This window comes from Dipodomys spectabilis, unplaced genomic scaffold (genome assembly GCF_019054845.1).
Source record: "Dipodomys spectabilis isolate Male_0828 unplaced genomic scaffold, ASM1905484v1 ptg000085l, whole genome shotgun sequence".
Classification (NCBI taxonomy): Eukaryota; Metazoa; Chordata; class Mammalia; order Rodentia; family Heteromyidae; genus Dipodomys; species Dipodomys spectabilis.
In genome coordinates, this window is record NW_024870762.1 from 9729000 (window position 1) to 9745315 (window position 16316).

Sequence of the window (16316 nt, forward strand, 5' to 3'; positions counted from 1 at the left end):
CTAGCTACTCCCAAGGCTTAGATCTGAGAATCTCCGTTTGAAAGTCAGCCCAGGGAAAAAAACAAGTGTAGGTGTGGCTTTAGTATGTAGAGTGCCAGCCTTGAATGGAATTGGGTGAATTGAGGAAAGTCTTTATCCTAGCACGGGTTCCAGTAGGTTGTTTCTGAGGATGATTGGGAGGAGAAAATGTGCACTACAGTTGACAACTAGGGAACAAGCACATTTTCTGTGATTCATATTTCCTTCCCCCAAAAGGCAAGTACACTGGACACCTAGATTACAATTGGCAACGCCTAGTGATGTTCTTGGATGTTCCTGTACACAGATAACCATCTGAAAGCAGTTGGTGCTCCAATGAGATGCATAGGATTCAAAAGCCACTGCTAAACCACAGGACTTGATATAGATTGGCGCTTTTTTTTTTTCTCTTTTTTTTTTTTTTTTGCCAGTCCTGGGGCTTGAACTCAAGGCCTGGGCACTGTCCCTGAGCTTTTTCTCAAGGCTAGCTCTCTACCACAGCGTCATCTCTGGCTGCTTCTGAGTAGTTTACTGGAGGCGGGAGTTTGACGGCCTTCCTTGCCCCTGGCTGGCATCGAACCGTGATCCTCCTGATTTCTCCCTCCTGAGTAGGATTACAGGCGTAAACACAGGCACTCTGCTGGCGTGACTGTTTTGAGGACATATTTGTAAAGGGTACTTGACCCTGGCCTGGGAGTTTAGGAGTGTTCATTTTCTAGTCTGTGAGGAACCACGGTGGTAGGAAGAGGCTGGTGTAGGAGAGGAGGAATTGACCGCTTTAGCGCGCCGAGGGAGGTAGAGTGGGAGCCTTGGCTGGCGCCTGCCCATCCCCAAAGGCGTGGTGCGCGTGCGTGCGCGCGTTGCCCCGGTAACCGCAGCGGGGCCGAAAGGCGCTGAATCACGCGCACTTTCCCAGAGCCCTCAGAAGCTGCCCTGGGGGTGGGCTAGTGTCCCACCGCGGGCACCGGGGCGATGCTGTCCCGGCTGGGCCCTGGTGGCCCGTGTGGAGCTGCGCGTTGAGGCAATCATCTGTTAGCGGGCAGCAGCATCCTCACCTGGTCTGGGGTGATCCAGAGAGAGTCCTGTGTCCAGGTCCCCCGGAGGGGCGAGATGGGGTTGCTGCACCGGGGCGGTGATCTCCGCGGAAGGGCGTGTTCGTGTGTCTGAGATGGGCCAGGACGAGGAGCAAGTGTGACTGGTGAGTGATGCTCTGAGCCACCTGGCTTCAGCGCTGCCCGCAGCACACACCAGTGCAGTAGCCTACTTCCCAGCCCAGCTGGCCGATTGTCTGCAAGGAAGGACAGCGAAGGAGGCAGTGATACCAAAGATACCCCTAGTTCGGGAGGTGGCCTCCTTAGGTTCTTTAGACTTCTAGGAAAAGACGTTTCTTGCATAAACACATTGATCTATAGTTTCTTAGTAGGGTGGAGGCAAGGAAATGTGACTGTATATATTTTCCCAGTCTCATGAACTGCATTTCGTAGAGTTCAAGAATCATTTTAATTAAATTTCATTCAGTACTATTCATTTTGCTGTAATTTGCTCACTACATTTCCTCTGTTCCTTCCCATATCTAGTTTGATTTTTTTTTTTTTGGTGCGGGTCCTTGGGCTTGAATTTAGAGTGCTGTCTCTCAGCTTTTGTGTTCAAAGCCTAGCACTCTACCACTTGAACCACAGCTCCACTTCTGACTTTTTGGTTTTTAATTGGAGTCTCATGGACTTTCTTTCCCAGACTGGCTTTGAACCATAATCCTCAGATCTCAGCCACCTGAATAACTCAGATTATAGTCATGAGCCACCTTATTGAAGGTTCTTCTTCCACTTTTTGAATTTCCTCCAAGGATTGTCACATATCAATCAGTAGCATAAACCTGAAATGAGAACCATTGTACTTAATTAAGATCATCTCTCCTGTCTGGAGAGAGAGGAAAGCCATATGATCACAATAGTGTACATTTTTATTATTTCTCTAAACCTTTTTGTCTGGGTTGGTATTTTTTCTAGCGATTGAATAGCAAAGTTGAATGATGGTTTTAATAATATAGAAAACAACATGGGGCACTGGTGGCTCACGCCTATAATCCTAGCTACGCAGAGGTTGAGATCTGAGGATCAATGTTTAAAGCCAGCCCGAGCAGGAAAGTCTGTGAGACTTCGTTTCCAATTGGTGTTGTAGTTCAAAGTGGTGGAGTGCTAGCCTTGAGCAAAAAAGCTCAGGGACAGCACCCAGGCTCTGAGTTCAAGCCACACAACCGGCCAAAAAAATCACTAGACAATCCCTCCAAACCAAAACAAAATTTTGAAATGAATGTTTTTCTTTATTCCTGAAATTCATGATCACTGTCCAAATACTTCCATTTTCTGGTTATGCCAAATGTAGAATTTTATTTTGTATTTATACTCTTACTTATTTTTAATGCAAATAAGGAAAAGTAGAGCTAACAATTCAGTTAATAGGGACAGAGAGAAAGCTAAATCCCCCCTGTAATTTGAAAAGGAAATAGAAATGTATTATATTCAGACTCTTAAGAACCACAGATGATGGACTCATTTTATTTCAGAGTAACAAAAATAATTCAGCCAATATCCTTATGAGTTGAAAACAAAGAGAGCTTCATATAAAAGAATCACGTTTGGACCGGGAATGTGGCTTAGTGGTAGAATGTTTGCCTAACATGCATGAAGTCCTGGGTTCAATTCTTCCGTACCACATAAACAGAAAAGCCGGAAGTAGTATTGTATCTCTAGTGGTAGAGTGCTAGCCTTGAGCACAGATAGGCTCAGGGACAGTGCCCAGGCCCTGAGTTTTCAAGCTCCCAAGACTGGCAAAAAAAAAAAAAAGATTTGTGGATAAATTTTCTCAGTTTCCTCCCCTAGCCAAACAGAAAGTCATTGTCTTTAAATAAAACTAGGCTTGCCTGTTTCTGAGCAGCGTGTTGCAGATTGCTAGATGAAGGAGATAGACTAGCTCAGTTTGGCTGTGGCGCTGCCACTTAAAGGCTGAATCATACCTTTCGAAGCCTCAGTTTCTTCATTTTGCAAAATAAAATAAGACCTATTATAAGAAACAAAGGCTGTATGTGAGTGCCAGGTTTAGTGAAGAAACTAAACAAAGGTGAGAGGCCCTGAGTTCAAGCCTCAGGATCACAAAACAACAACATAGAATATAACTGAAAGGCTGTACCTGTATTCTTCTTTAGAGTCTGAGACAGGCAGATCACCTAAGGCCAGAAGTTGGAAGCCAGCCTGGGAAACAGAATGAGACCACATCTCAAAACAAAAAGAACCAAAAAAAGTGATATTTCAATGAGATTATTTGATTTGGTGCTGGTCCTGGGGCTTGGACTTAGAGCCTAGGCACCGTCACTGGACTTTTGTGCTCAAGACTAGCATTTTACCACTTTGAACTACTTTTCTACTTCCAGCTTTTTTTTTTTTTTTTTTGGAATTGAAGATAAGAGTCTCACAGGCTTTCCTGTGGGTTGGCTTCGAACTGCAATTCTCAGAACTTAGCCTCCTGAGTAGCTAGAATTACTGGTGTGAGCCACTAGCCCCCCAACAAAGTTACTATTTTTGACATTTCCACCCCTTCCCCCCCCCTCGTAGTGGGGATCAAATCCAGGCCCATATGCATGCTAGGCTAATAAGCTACCATTGAGTTACATACTTAGCCCTACTCTTTAAACTTTGTGTACGTGTATATGAGTATGTGTGTGTATGTATGTATGCGTGCATGTGTGCTGGTAGTGGGACTTGAACTTAGGGCCCAGATATTGTGTCTTAGCTATTTCACAGCTAATACCAAGCTCCAAGCTCTGCTTCTGCCTTTTTTTTTGTTTTGGTCATGGAACTCATGGCCTGGACACTGTCCCTCAGTGTTCTTTTGCTCAAGACTAGCACACTGCTACTTGAGCTACACCTCTGCTTCCAGTTTTTAGGTGGTTAATTGGCCATAAAAGTCTCACAGACTTTCCTGCCCAGGCTGACTTCAAACCAATATTCTCAGATCTCAGCTTCCTGAGTAGCTAGGATTTACAGGCATGAGCCACCAGCACCTGTCATTGCTTCTTTTTTGCTAGTTAATTGTTGATAAGAATGTCACAGATTTTTCTGCCAAAGCTGGCTTTGAACCTCTATCCTCAGAGCTCAACTTCCTGCGTAGCCAGGATTATAGGTTGGAGCCACAGGGGTACTTGGTCTAAATTTTATTTATTTTTGTCAGTCGTGGGGCCTGAACTCTGGGCCTGGGCACTGTTCCTCAGCTCTTCAGCTAAAGGCTAGCATTATACCACTTGAGCCACAGCTCCACTTCTGGCTTTTTCTCCTTATGTGGTGCTGAGGAATAGAACCCAGGGTCTCATGCACTCAAGGCAAGCACTCTACCACTGAGCCACTTTCCCAGCCCCTTAAGTTTTATTTTGAGACAGTCTCACTAAATTGTCTGGGATGGCCTTGAACTTGGAATCATCTTGCTTCAGTCTTACTAGTGCTGTGCAGTCTTACTAGGCCTGTACTACCAAGATATTTTCTTTTCTGAAGATATTTTCTGTATCTTCAAAATAATTTGGCAGTAAAAATAGAAATGTTGTGTTATGACCACAGCTTGTTCTAGGACTACGTGTTCAAGGCCAGACTCTGTCTCAAAAAGAAAAAGGAAAAAAGAAAATGCATAAAATTTTCTTTGCAGTATTTTTATGATAATAATAAATATAATAGCCATAATTCTAAAGGCAGGTCAATTTAATATCCAGGCAATTATATTTAATATTCCAAGGAGGGAATTTTAGTTTAATAGGCCTGGAATAATTGATAGGTTATTGGATTATTGTTCTTTTTGTTTTTTAAATAAGTAATAAACTGTATATGTATGTATTTTTAATTTTGCTATACTAAGCATTGACACCAGGCTTCACATATACTTCACATATGCTAGATAAATGCTCTATAACTGAGCTACATACATCACCAGCCCTTTTTAATTTTTTTTTTTTTTTGAGTCCGGTCATGGGGCCTGAACTCTGGGCCTGGGCACTGTCCCTCAGCTCTTCAGCTCAAGGCTAGCACTCTACCACTTGAGCCACAGCGCCACTTCTGGCTTTTTTCTTTTTGCTTATGTGGTGCTGAGGAATCGAACCCAGGGCCTCATGCATGCAAGGCAAGCGCTCTACCACTGACCCACCTTCCCAGCCCCCTTTTTAATTTTTATTTTGAGACAGGATCTCTATAAGTTGCCCATGCTAACCTTGAATTTGTGATCTTCCTGCATCAACCTCTGGAATAGCTGCAATTGCAGGTGTCCACATCTACCGTAATATGGGAAAGTACTTCCCCCTCATGTTTATGAGTAATTTACTTCCAGTTAATAGTCTCTCCCACTTCACCTTCATTGGGCTCTCCTGTCTACTGCTATGCTACAACTGCACTGCTCAAAAAAACTAAACAGAAGTGAGAGGCCCTGAGTTTAAGACCCAGGTACACAAAACAACAATAAAATAATTAAGTAAAATAGAGATTTTTACTAGGTTTAATACTACTTTCACTCCTCATCCCCCTTTCTGTCAGTATTGGGGCTTAAACTTAGGAACTCAGGGCCTTGCCCTCTTACTTGACTCACTCCAACACAGCTGTTGATGTATCCCTTGAACCACAGCTCCAGTTCTAGTTCTGGCTTTTTGCTGGTTAATTGGAGATTAGAGTCTAGAGGTTTTCTCTGCCTAGGCTAGCTCTGCACCATGATAATCATATTTTAGCCTCCTTTAGGATTATAGGTGTAAGCAACCAATTTGATTTGGCACATTTTGTGTTTGTGAGTGTGTGTGTGTGTGTGTGTGTGTGTGTGTGTGTGTGTGTGTGCCATTACTGAAGCTTGAATTGAGGGGTTTCCTCTTTTCCTCTCTTAGCTTTTTGCTGATGGCTGGTACTCTAACAGTTGAGCAATACTACTTCCAGAATTTTGCTGGTTAACTAGAGAGAGTAATCTCTTAGATTTGTCTGCCAAGGCTAGCTTCAAGCCATCATCCTCAGTTATGTCTCCTGAGTTGCTAAGATTATAGGTATGAGCCACTAGTGACCAGTTCTAATTTGGTATTATTTTATCCCTTATAATTTGGAGATTTTATTTCCATTATCTTCTAACAGCTATAGCTGCAGATAAAAATCTCTTTTTCTGCCTAATTATTGTTTTGTTTTTTGAGATAAGCCTGATTGTTCTTTTCTGTGATATTCTCTTTTACCTCTGGCTCTTTGTAAGAATTACCCTTTGTTTTTAGTGCTGTACAGTTTAAAGTTAGTAAATTTAGAAATAATTTTATTCTTCCCTTTTGGTTTTAGGCCTGGTGTGTTGCTCTTGCAAAAAACAAAACAAAACAAAACAAAACAAAACAAAAAATCCTGTCTAACTCTCACCTGTAATCCTAATTACTCTGGAGGCTTCGATCTGAGCATCCAGGTTCAAAGCCAGCCTGGGCAGGAAAGTCTGTGAGACTCACATTCCAATTAATCATCAAAAAGCTAGCTCAGTAATAGGGTGATAGCTTTGAGCAAAATAACTCAGGCACAGCATTCAGGCTCTGAGTTCAAGCATTCAGGGACACACACACACAAAACCAAAACCAAACAAAACAAAAAACTGAGGCCCAGTAATTTATAAATAGTAGGAATTTATTTCTCTCTTAGTTCTGGGGGCTGGATGGTTAAAGATTAAAGATGATGGTACTAGCAGGCCTGGTATCTGCTAAAGATCTGGTTTCTGCACCTTCATGCAAATGAAGGATTGTGCTCACACCAATCATAATGCAGTCATTCCTGCTGGAGTCTTTACAAGCAAAAGGAACTGAAGGGGGGAAGGGCCTAGCTAGTTCTTCCCAGTGCTTCTGAAGGTTGCTGACTTCATTATTATTAGGACTTTACTTTTTTGTTGTTGGTGGTGGTGGTGGGGCTTGGGTGCTGCCCCTGCGCTCTTCAGCTCAAGGCCAGCGCTCTACCACTGGAGCTACAGCATCACTTCTGGTTTTCTAGTGGTTTATTGGAGATAAGAGTCTCACAGACTTTCCTGCTCAGGCTGGCTTTGAACCCTGATCCTCAGATCTCAGCCTCCTGAGTAGCTAGGATTACAAGTGTGAGCTACCGGCGCCTGGCAGAGGATTTTGCTTTAATAATCACTACTCACATCCCCCAATTCTAAACACAGTGACCATTGGAGTTTAAGATCCAGTATGAATATTGAGGAGACATAAGTTTAAGCCATAGCACCTGCTAAGAACTTGTCCTTTTTAGACATGAGAATTTTTTAAATAGATTCTGAAATATTCTTGACCATTATCTTTCCTATCTCTTTTCCCTCTGCTTTATTGAAGTATGGTTGACAAAAATTACATGTATTTATATTTATTATATACAACTTGATATATGTGTAAAGAACATTTAAGATACATTCTCAATGTATTTTGAGTATATACTATAGTATTTAAAACTATTGTCTTGATGCTGTGCATTTAAGAACCTACTAGCTTATTCATCTTACCAACTGGCTAGATGTAGTCCTTTTATTTTACCTACCCAGAAGTAGCTGAGAAGCAATTCATTGACAGTTCTGGATCCTTGAGTGCTTCAAGCATAGGAGCTGGACTGGCAGACAAGAAGCTAGGGCACTTGAGAGCTGTTGTAATTCTCAACTTCCATCATCAGGCATCACCAGCTGATGTTACAGCTGTTGTATAGGACTCAGAAGTTGACACCCTCCACTTCTACTGTGGCTAGTGTTCCTGCTCAGAAGTCTAGGCTGTTAGGACCCTTATACAATAACAGATATTAATACTATACATTTTGGGCCTATGGTTTTATAGGCATCCTTAGTCCTTTAGGTTTGTCAGCACCCCAGGTATTAGGATCCACAGTATCGCGTCATCTATCTCTTCTGCTTCTTTTCATTTCAGTTCCCACTGCTCTGGAACTCTTCGGATGCATTCTTGTTGACAGGATGTAAGTTTCTACCTTCACCATCACTATTGTCCTGATACCATCTCTACTGTCATCTTCATATTTCAAAGCTCATCCAAGTCTACTAATGACAAAAATCAAAAGTAGGTAAGAAAAGACCACTTGAGAGAAATCTTAAGGTGTAATACTACCAGGGCAGAGAAGATCTCCTAGTTAAAAAAGCAAGCTAAGTGGGCTAGGAATGTGGCTTAGTGGTGGTGTGCTTATCTAGCATGCATGAAGCTTGGGTTCGATTCCTCAGTATCACATAAACAGAAAAAGCTGGAAGCGGCACTGTGGCTCAAGTGGTAGAATGCTAGCCTTGAGCAAAAGAAGCTGAGGGACAGGGCCCATGCCCTGAGTTCAAGCCCCAGGACTGGCAAAAACAAAAAACAAAACTGAGCTAAACAGCCTGATAATGTAGGGAGAAGGAAGGTGTTTGCACTACCCTTTTGCATAACACTGCTTTTCATCCTGCAAATGGAAGATCAAGCTTTCACTATTCATATTAACTTATGGAAATGAGGGATTGTACTTGTACCAATCATAATCTTGCTGGGCCACTAGGAGATGTTCTCCCCCCCATGGCCTGAGAGAAAATGGCTGTAGGGTCATCTCCAGTAAACTGGAGCTTGTGAAGGCTGTGCAAGCTGTTTGGAAGAGTCATGGCTAGCCGAGAGCTGGTTGGCTCAAGCCTGTAACCTAGCTACTCAGGAGGCTGAGATCTGAGGATCATGGTTCAAAGCTAGCCAAGGCAGAAAAGTCTGTGAGACTCTTATTTCTGGAAGTGGTGCTGTGGCTCAAATGGTAGAGTGCTGGCTGTGAACTGAAGCATTCAGGGACAGTGCCTAGGCCCAGAGTTCAAGCCCCACAACTGACCAAATAGAGAGTCATGGCTGAACTAGTGACTTCTGGAGCCAGAATTGTGGTTTGGCAGCAAACATTTATGGTTTCTATGTAGCTTCCTCCAAGCATTTGTGTAGTGTTCAAAGAGGCAGGGCTGCTATTAAGGCTTCAGGCTGCTAGGCATAAGCAAGAAGCCTATCATATCTTTCTGGTAGCTCTTCCAGTTCTTTCTCCTGTGTTGTAACATCTGCCACTTTTTTCTTGTATTGGTTTGCTCCCTGGCTGTATTCCAACCTTTTAAGAAACTTGTATTTAGTAGGAATTCGTTTTCTGTTGTTGTTCTCTTGCTCTGTGTTGGGCAAGTGTCATCTTCTTCAGATCTCATGCTTCGGGCTAGCTATCTGACTGGTTCTTTCATTAGTTTCTCAAACTGATCTACATTATACAGGTAAACTACATTTGGGTTTGATACCTACATACTCTAATTTCCCTGGGTAAATTATATTTGACCCAAGGATTTTCATAGATGGCAAAGATCCTTCCTTCTTCCTTAAGCTGATAGGCAGACAGAAATCTTGAGACAAATGTTTGGGGATCAGACCTTCATCTGTTGAACTCAGAGCTCAGTTCCAGCTCTCTTGTCCCGGAGATCATATGTCCTCTTCCAAGTAATCATTGAGAAACCTCAGTTCTGTCTCCCAGGATCCCTATTCAGGACCTAAACTCTTGTGGGGACTCCACAATACCAACTCCTGACTTTTCCCTTTGCTTTTTTGATATTACAGTATTTAGAGATTTTCTTTCTTTTGAGCTTAACTGTGTATCAATTTTTTTAAAAAATGTCTTTTGGGTTGAGTGCCAGTGGCATATTCTTATAATCCTAGGTTTTTGTAAGACTGAGTTCTGGAATCACAATTTGATATCAGGCAGAAAAGTCCATGAGACTTCATCTCCAAAATAACCAGCCAAGGGGCTAGAAAGGTGGCTCAGTGGTAGAGCACTTGCCTTGCATGCCTGAGGCCCTGGGTTCGATTCCTCAGCACCACATAAGCAAAAAGAAAAAAGCCGGAAGTGGTGCTGTGGCTCAAGTGGTAGAACGCTAGCCTTGAGCTGAAGAGTTGAGGGACAGTGCCCAGGCCCAGAGTTCAGGCCCCACGACCGGACCCCCCCTCCAAAAAAAAAAAACCAGCAAAAATAGGGCTAGCTGCTCTGTCAGCTATGAGAGAGCAAGCTGAGCAAGAATGTAAAGGTAGTCCTCAGTTCAAAGCTCAGCAGTACCACGTGAAGAAAATACATGGTTTTGTTATATATAATTATGCCCCATTTGGCATAAAAAAGAAGGTATGAAAGAGCACTTGTTGAAACTCCCTATGATGATGCATATCTTAGCAATCCTTCTGCCACTTGTTTTCAGTCTTGCATTGGTTTGGCTCTGGTTTCTCTTAGCTCTTATTAATCTGTCTCATTAGCGCCTCTAGGCCTTTGTAATATTTGTGAAGCTTTTCATAATGTTTTATAATGTCAGTCAAGCCTGCCTACCTGCCAGCTGCATTAGTTTGATGTTGCTATGCAATAATTTGCTACAAATTTTAGTGGCTTGAAACAACACCCACTTAGCATTTATTAGTATCTTACTAGAGTCAGATCAAGTTGCCATTTGAATGGTCTAGAGTCTACATCATTATGATTATAGACAGAATTCAGTTTCTTGAATTTATAGAATTCATATTTGTTTCTGGCTAGAAGTCAGTGAGGGCTGCCCTCAGTTCCTCTAGACTGTTCTTGGGTTTTTTTCCACATGATCCTCTCCATTTCCCCTCAATATTCCTGAAGGATTGGTTCTTAGATTGCTCCCCATCCCTTACCCACCCATAACAAAATATCCAAATGCTGTAATCTTATATAAATAGTAGTATTTATATGGAACCTATGTGTATCCTCCTATGTGCCTTAAGCCTTCTCTAAGTTACTAACAATACCTAATACCATGTAAATAATATGTAAATAGTTCTTATACTGTATTTTTTAGGATATAAAGATTAAAATTCTATATGTATTCAGTATAAATCCATTTCTTTCATTTTTTCCAGATATTTTCCATCCATTGTTGATGCAGAAACCAAAGTCACAGTGGGCTGATGTTTCCCTTCTCTTATTTGATGGTTTCGGGGTAAGGAAACCTCTGTGCTGTCACTGTCTCCTCCACTTCCTAATAATCTAATGCTTAAAGAGTTGGAAAAAGCAGAGTTGGATGTTTCTGCCTGGATTTCTTTTTCTAGTGGCTCCCCAGCCCTCCTTTTGGAGTTCACAGAATCTGTTTATTCCTTATTTTTCACAAATGCCCTTCTTGTGTTTAAAAACCAATGCCAAAGCTGGGCACTGGTGCCTTATGCTGTAATCAATCCTAACTACTTAGGAGGCTAAGATCTGTCAGACTGGGCAGGAAAGTCTGTAGGACTTTTTTTTGGGGGGGGGGGGCAGTCCTGTCCTTGAACTCAGGGCTTAAGCACTGTCCCTGAGTTTCTTTTGCTCAGGACTAGCACTCTACCACTTGATCCACAGCGCCACTTCCAGCTTTTTCTGTTTATGTGGTACTGAGGAATTGAACCCAGGGCTTCATGCATGTTAGGCACTCTACCACTAAGCCACATTCCCAGCTCCTGTGAGACTCATATCTCCAATAAACCTTCAAAAATGTATGTCCCTCCCCCACAGTGTAACCCCCGCTTTCACTATATTTGATGTCAGTATAACATGTGGAGGAGACGGGGACAAACAAGTCGTTTAAGGATTCAGGTGGACCTGTTGCAACAATGAGAAGTACAAAATGTCATGTCAAAACCAGCTTTACAATGTCGGTGGGGGGGGAGGGGGGTATGATTGGGTGGGGGGGAGGGGGGAGGCTGGGAAGGGAGGTGAAGGGTAAACAAAGGAGGAGGCTGCAATGCTTGGTAAGAAATGTATGCATTATCCTGCCCATGTAATTGTAACCCCTCTGTACAGTATGTTCTCAAATAAAATAAAATAAAATTAAAAAAAAAAAAAAAGTTGAAAGTGGAGCTATTCTCAAGTGGTAGCCTCGAGCAAGAAAAGCTTAGAGACAGTGCCCAGGCACAGAGTTCAAGCTGCAGGACACACACACACACACACACACACACACACACACACACACACACACACACACACACACCCCAAAGCTGCAGGACACACACACACACACACACACACACACACACACACACACACACCCCAAAACCAGATCATGTTTTCCTTAATTCTGTTTGATTTCCTAATAGGGAGTAATTTTATAATGCAATTGTAAAGCATTATCTCTGTTGCCAGTAAAATCCTCAGTAATCCTCTGTGTTGGTTGGTAAAATCCTCAGTAATCCTCTGTGTTGGTTGGCACAGGTTAGCCAGAATTTACATTGCTCCATCAACTTTCCGTGGAAAAGTTTCTAAAAACTTGACAAATTTTACATCTGCGCCTTGGCATCTAGCTATGTGTGTTGTCTAGCTTTTTTTCTGGGTCTTATCGCTCCTTCATTCTTTGAGAACATTGTGACTGTGAGCTCCACAAAGGAGGAGCTCTGAGTGCCTCTACAGGACTTTCTGTATTACCTTCTTTTCAGTGCCACTCATCACATTTAGTCAGAAACTATGGGTATGTGTGTGCTGTGCATGTGTGTACATGCACACACATGTACATGCACACAGATGTTTTGGGGATCTGACTTATGATCCCAAAGGCCTTTCTACTGAGCTTACCCTTTGCACTGCAAGTAGGTTCTAATTGGTGAGTGATAAGGCTTCAATCATAACAAGACACACCAAAGCATTCATTTCCTTGTTAGTAATAGGTCTACTCTCTCCACAGTGATTTAGGAAGCTCTCCCAAGCTTAACTTACTTTCTTTTTTTTTTTTGGGGGGGGGTGGGGGTCCGGTCGTGGGACCTGAACTCTAGGCCTGGGCGCCGTTCCTCAGCTCTTCAGCTCAAGGCTAGCGCTCTACCACTTGAACCACAGCACCACTTCCGGCTTTTTTCTTTTTGCTTATGTGGTGCTGAGGAATCGAACCCAAGGCCTCAGGCATACAAGGCAAGCGCTCTACCACTGAGCCACCTTCCCAGCCCCTTAACTTACTTTCTAACCTTGGTTGGCTCCTTAGTAGTAATTGTACTTCTTTTAATTTTTTGGAGCCTATAAATCTTTCAATCTCATGGTAAAGTTAGATCCAGGCTGCAGTAGTTTCATGCTAAGGTGATGATAATAATGGCAAGATTTCCAAGTAGTATCCCCCCAGGGGAATAGTAGCTTGTCCCAACCCATTTCACATCAATTCCTCTTCTGTTTGGAAAGAGTACTTCTAACATAACAGCTAGGACAGGCAGACCCAGAACATCTTTGCAAACTGACATGATTTAAGAAAAAGTTAGCAGATAATGAGACTGCTCATGTGTGGTGGGCTATATAAAGCGACCTTCCTTCACATTGGGTCAGTCTGGGAGACCTCCATTGCTCCCTTCTATTGTGGCAGAAGTCCCACTAAAGCCTTGTTCAAGCATGTTGTTTGTTTCATTTTTTTTTTTTTTGTACTCAGGGCCTGGGTTCTCTTTTTTAGCGTTTTCACTCAAGATTTTTCACTCAGGCTTTTTCACTCATTGTACCACTTGATCCGTAATAACTCTAATAAATTAGAGATAAAAGTCTCTCAAATTTGTCTATCCAGGCTGGCTTCAAACCATTATCCTTAGATCTCAGCCTCCTCCAGAGTAGCTGGAATTACAGATGTAAGTCACCAGCACCCGGCTGTTTGGGTGTTTTTATTGCCTGCTGTAGTCTTTTCTCATGGGTAGAATGGGCTAAATGGTTTCACAAACAGAAGATGACAATAGTTCCAAGTATATGTGGCAACTAGAAAGGGGCTAAAAACTTCTCAAGAAAGGCTGGGAACTGAAACTGTGGATGGTGGAGGGCTGCAGAGACCAAAAGAACTGCGGAAGAGCCTGCAGTCCAGCCACTGATAGAGATGTATGTTAGTTGTATGCCTAGGTATCTGGGATAGGTGCTATATGTACTGAATGCTTATTGTCCCACACCCAATATGTTGATGTCTAAATCCAAAATGTAACTATATTTGGAGGTGAGGCCTTTATGGAGATAATTATGATTCAATGAGGTGAGTCTCTGATCTGATAGCATTAATGTTCACACAATAAGAGATGATAGCCTCTCCTCTGCAGCCGCCCTTACCAGAAACAAATTCTGCTGGACCTTGATCCAGAGGAGGCTGGACTTCCCACCTCCAGAGCTGCTGTTCTGGAGAAAATAGATTCTGCTGTTTAAGCCACCCAGTCTGATATTTTGTTAGGGCAGACACAGAATAGTGCAATTGTCTTTAGGAAAAGATGAAAATAGAAAAGAAGCAAAACTATGATCATGGTTGATCAGCATTTGTTTTAGGGGGGAAAAATACCTCAAGAGGCTTCCTCTTTGAGATCTTCCTAGCTAAGACTAAAACCAAGCTCTGTACTGTGGCAATCTGAGTGACAAAATGATTGTTTTTGGACGTGTGAAGTCATTCTGCATATTTTTGCATAGTGATCTCCAGAATCTTGACTCCCTCCCACTTCCTATCACAATTGGCAAAATATATTGAAAATCAGTTTTTAACCTTTTCCTTGGTGTTTTATTATTGGCCAAGGAAATACAGAACAGGATTGAGAACCAGTTAAGCCAGTTAATCTGGCAGCATTCTGGTTAACAGCAACTGGAATCCATGTAATTTTGGTGGTAGGCCGTGAGGACTTTTCAGTCAGGTGAGAACTATATTTGTGTTGCTCTGGTTGAAGCAGCCAGGGAATTGCTACTGTGTGATTTATACTCCTGCTGCCAGTCGAAAATGGCACTCTCTTTGCATGTTGAAGCCTCCTGGCAGCAGATCCATCTTTTTTTCTGTCCCTCTGTAAGACTGTCAAGTTTCTCCCTCTTTTCTGTTTCTCTCCACTTTAACTCCATTACTTAAATAAATCCTTGCTAAAACTTAAAAAAAAAAACCCAAAAAGGAATCAAATGTTTATTTTAACTTTAATACAAGGTTCCAGTTGTGATCTTGTAGCCCTGGGCTACAAGTTTGGAAGTTGTTCGGAAAGCCAAGGAAAGTATATTTTTACTGTGACTGTTTTTTTCCACTCAATATAATTTTTGTTTTATTGTCTCTTAGGTAGTTGTACAAAAGGGTTTCAGTTCACCATGTCTACTGTGACTTTTTCTAGCACCAAAAGTAAACTCAATTGTAGTGAGACAGAAATACAGGAAGAATATTCCTTCTATTCTCCACAGGATAGCTATGGGCAAATCTTACCAAAACCTAAGGTCAGTTAGGAAGCAAATAACAGCTTCTGGTTATGTTGAATCCTGGCTATAGCATACAGTACTTTTTTTTTCCCCCAATATACTCAGCCCCAGCTGAGATGAAAGCTGTCAGCAGACTCTGAAAAATAATTTGTTTCTGAGCAGCATGGTTATTTCATCTCATGGAAATAAAAATTACTGAATTTGAACATTAAACTAAAAAATCTACCTCCTCCCCCCCTTTTGTTTTTTATAAAAATGGATTGTTTTCAAAGCCTTTCTTTTGCCTGGGTTCCTTCTCTCACTTGAGTGTTACAATTCTTTGTGTTCTTTCTCTTGTAAACAAATTGTTCCTGGTTCCAGTAAATATTGCTTATAAGCCAGTGGGGATTCAGAAAATCAACTGAACTAAATTGGTTGAAGTGTTGCACCTATGAGCAAAGTGTCACAAGTGGTGTCAGCTTTTTATCTCCCTGTTATGCATGCAGGCTTTCTGGGGAGAGACAGCATAGTTGGCAGTCCAAATTAGCCATATGTAGGCCACTTCTCACAGCTACAGTTACCACATAAAACAGGGTATAAGAATGTCCTGAGCAGGGGAGGGAGGGGAAGATGAGAAGGGATGGTAAGGGGAAACAAAGGAGGAGGCAACAATGCTTGATAAATGCACTCATTACCTTGCCCATGTAATTGTGACCCCTCTGTACAGTATTTTCACACACACACACACACACAAAAAGAATGTCCTAGGGGCTGGGAAGGTGGCTCAGTGGTAGAGTGCTTGCTTTGCATGCATGAGGCCCTGGGTTCGATTCCTCAGCACCACATAAGCAGAAAAAGCCACAAGTGGCACTACGGCACAAGTGGTAGAGCACTAGCCTTGAGCTGAAGAGCTGAGGGACAGCGCCCAGGCCCACAGTTCAGGCCCCATGACCGACCAAAAAAAAAAAAAAAGAAAGAATGCCCCTAATGTTGCAGAATTAAACTGGTTTAAGATTCATTTTTTTGTGATTTTTTTCTCATTAGCAAGATTTTAGTTGTACAAATTTGAGAGACACTTATTTCCAATTAACTAGCAAAATGCCAGAAGTGGAGCTGTTGCTCAAGTGGTAGAATGCC

At 42.3% G+C, this 16316-nt stretch overlaps 1 protein-coding gene across 1 annotated transcript in view; it reads left to right on the forward strand.

Moving 5' to 3' along the window:
- Positions 1-8039: 8039 nt before the first annotated feature.
- Kiaa0319 (KIAA0319 ortholog) overlaps positions 8040-16316 on the forward strand; it is a 57254-nt gene continuing 48977 nt past the window's right edge. The window contains exons 1-2 of the mRNA XM_042683741.1: positions 8040-8105; positions 10934-11013. The gene's annotated coding sequence lies outside the window, so the exon portion shown is untranslated. The remainder of the gene's footprint in view (positions 8106-10933; positions 11014-16316) is intronic.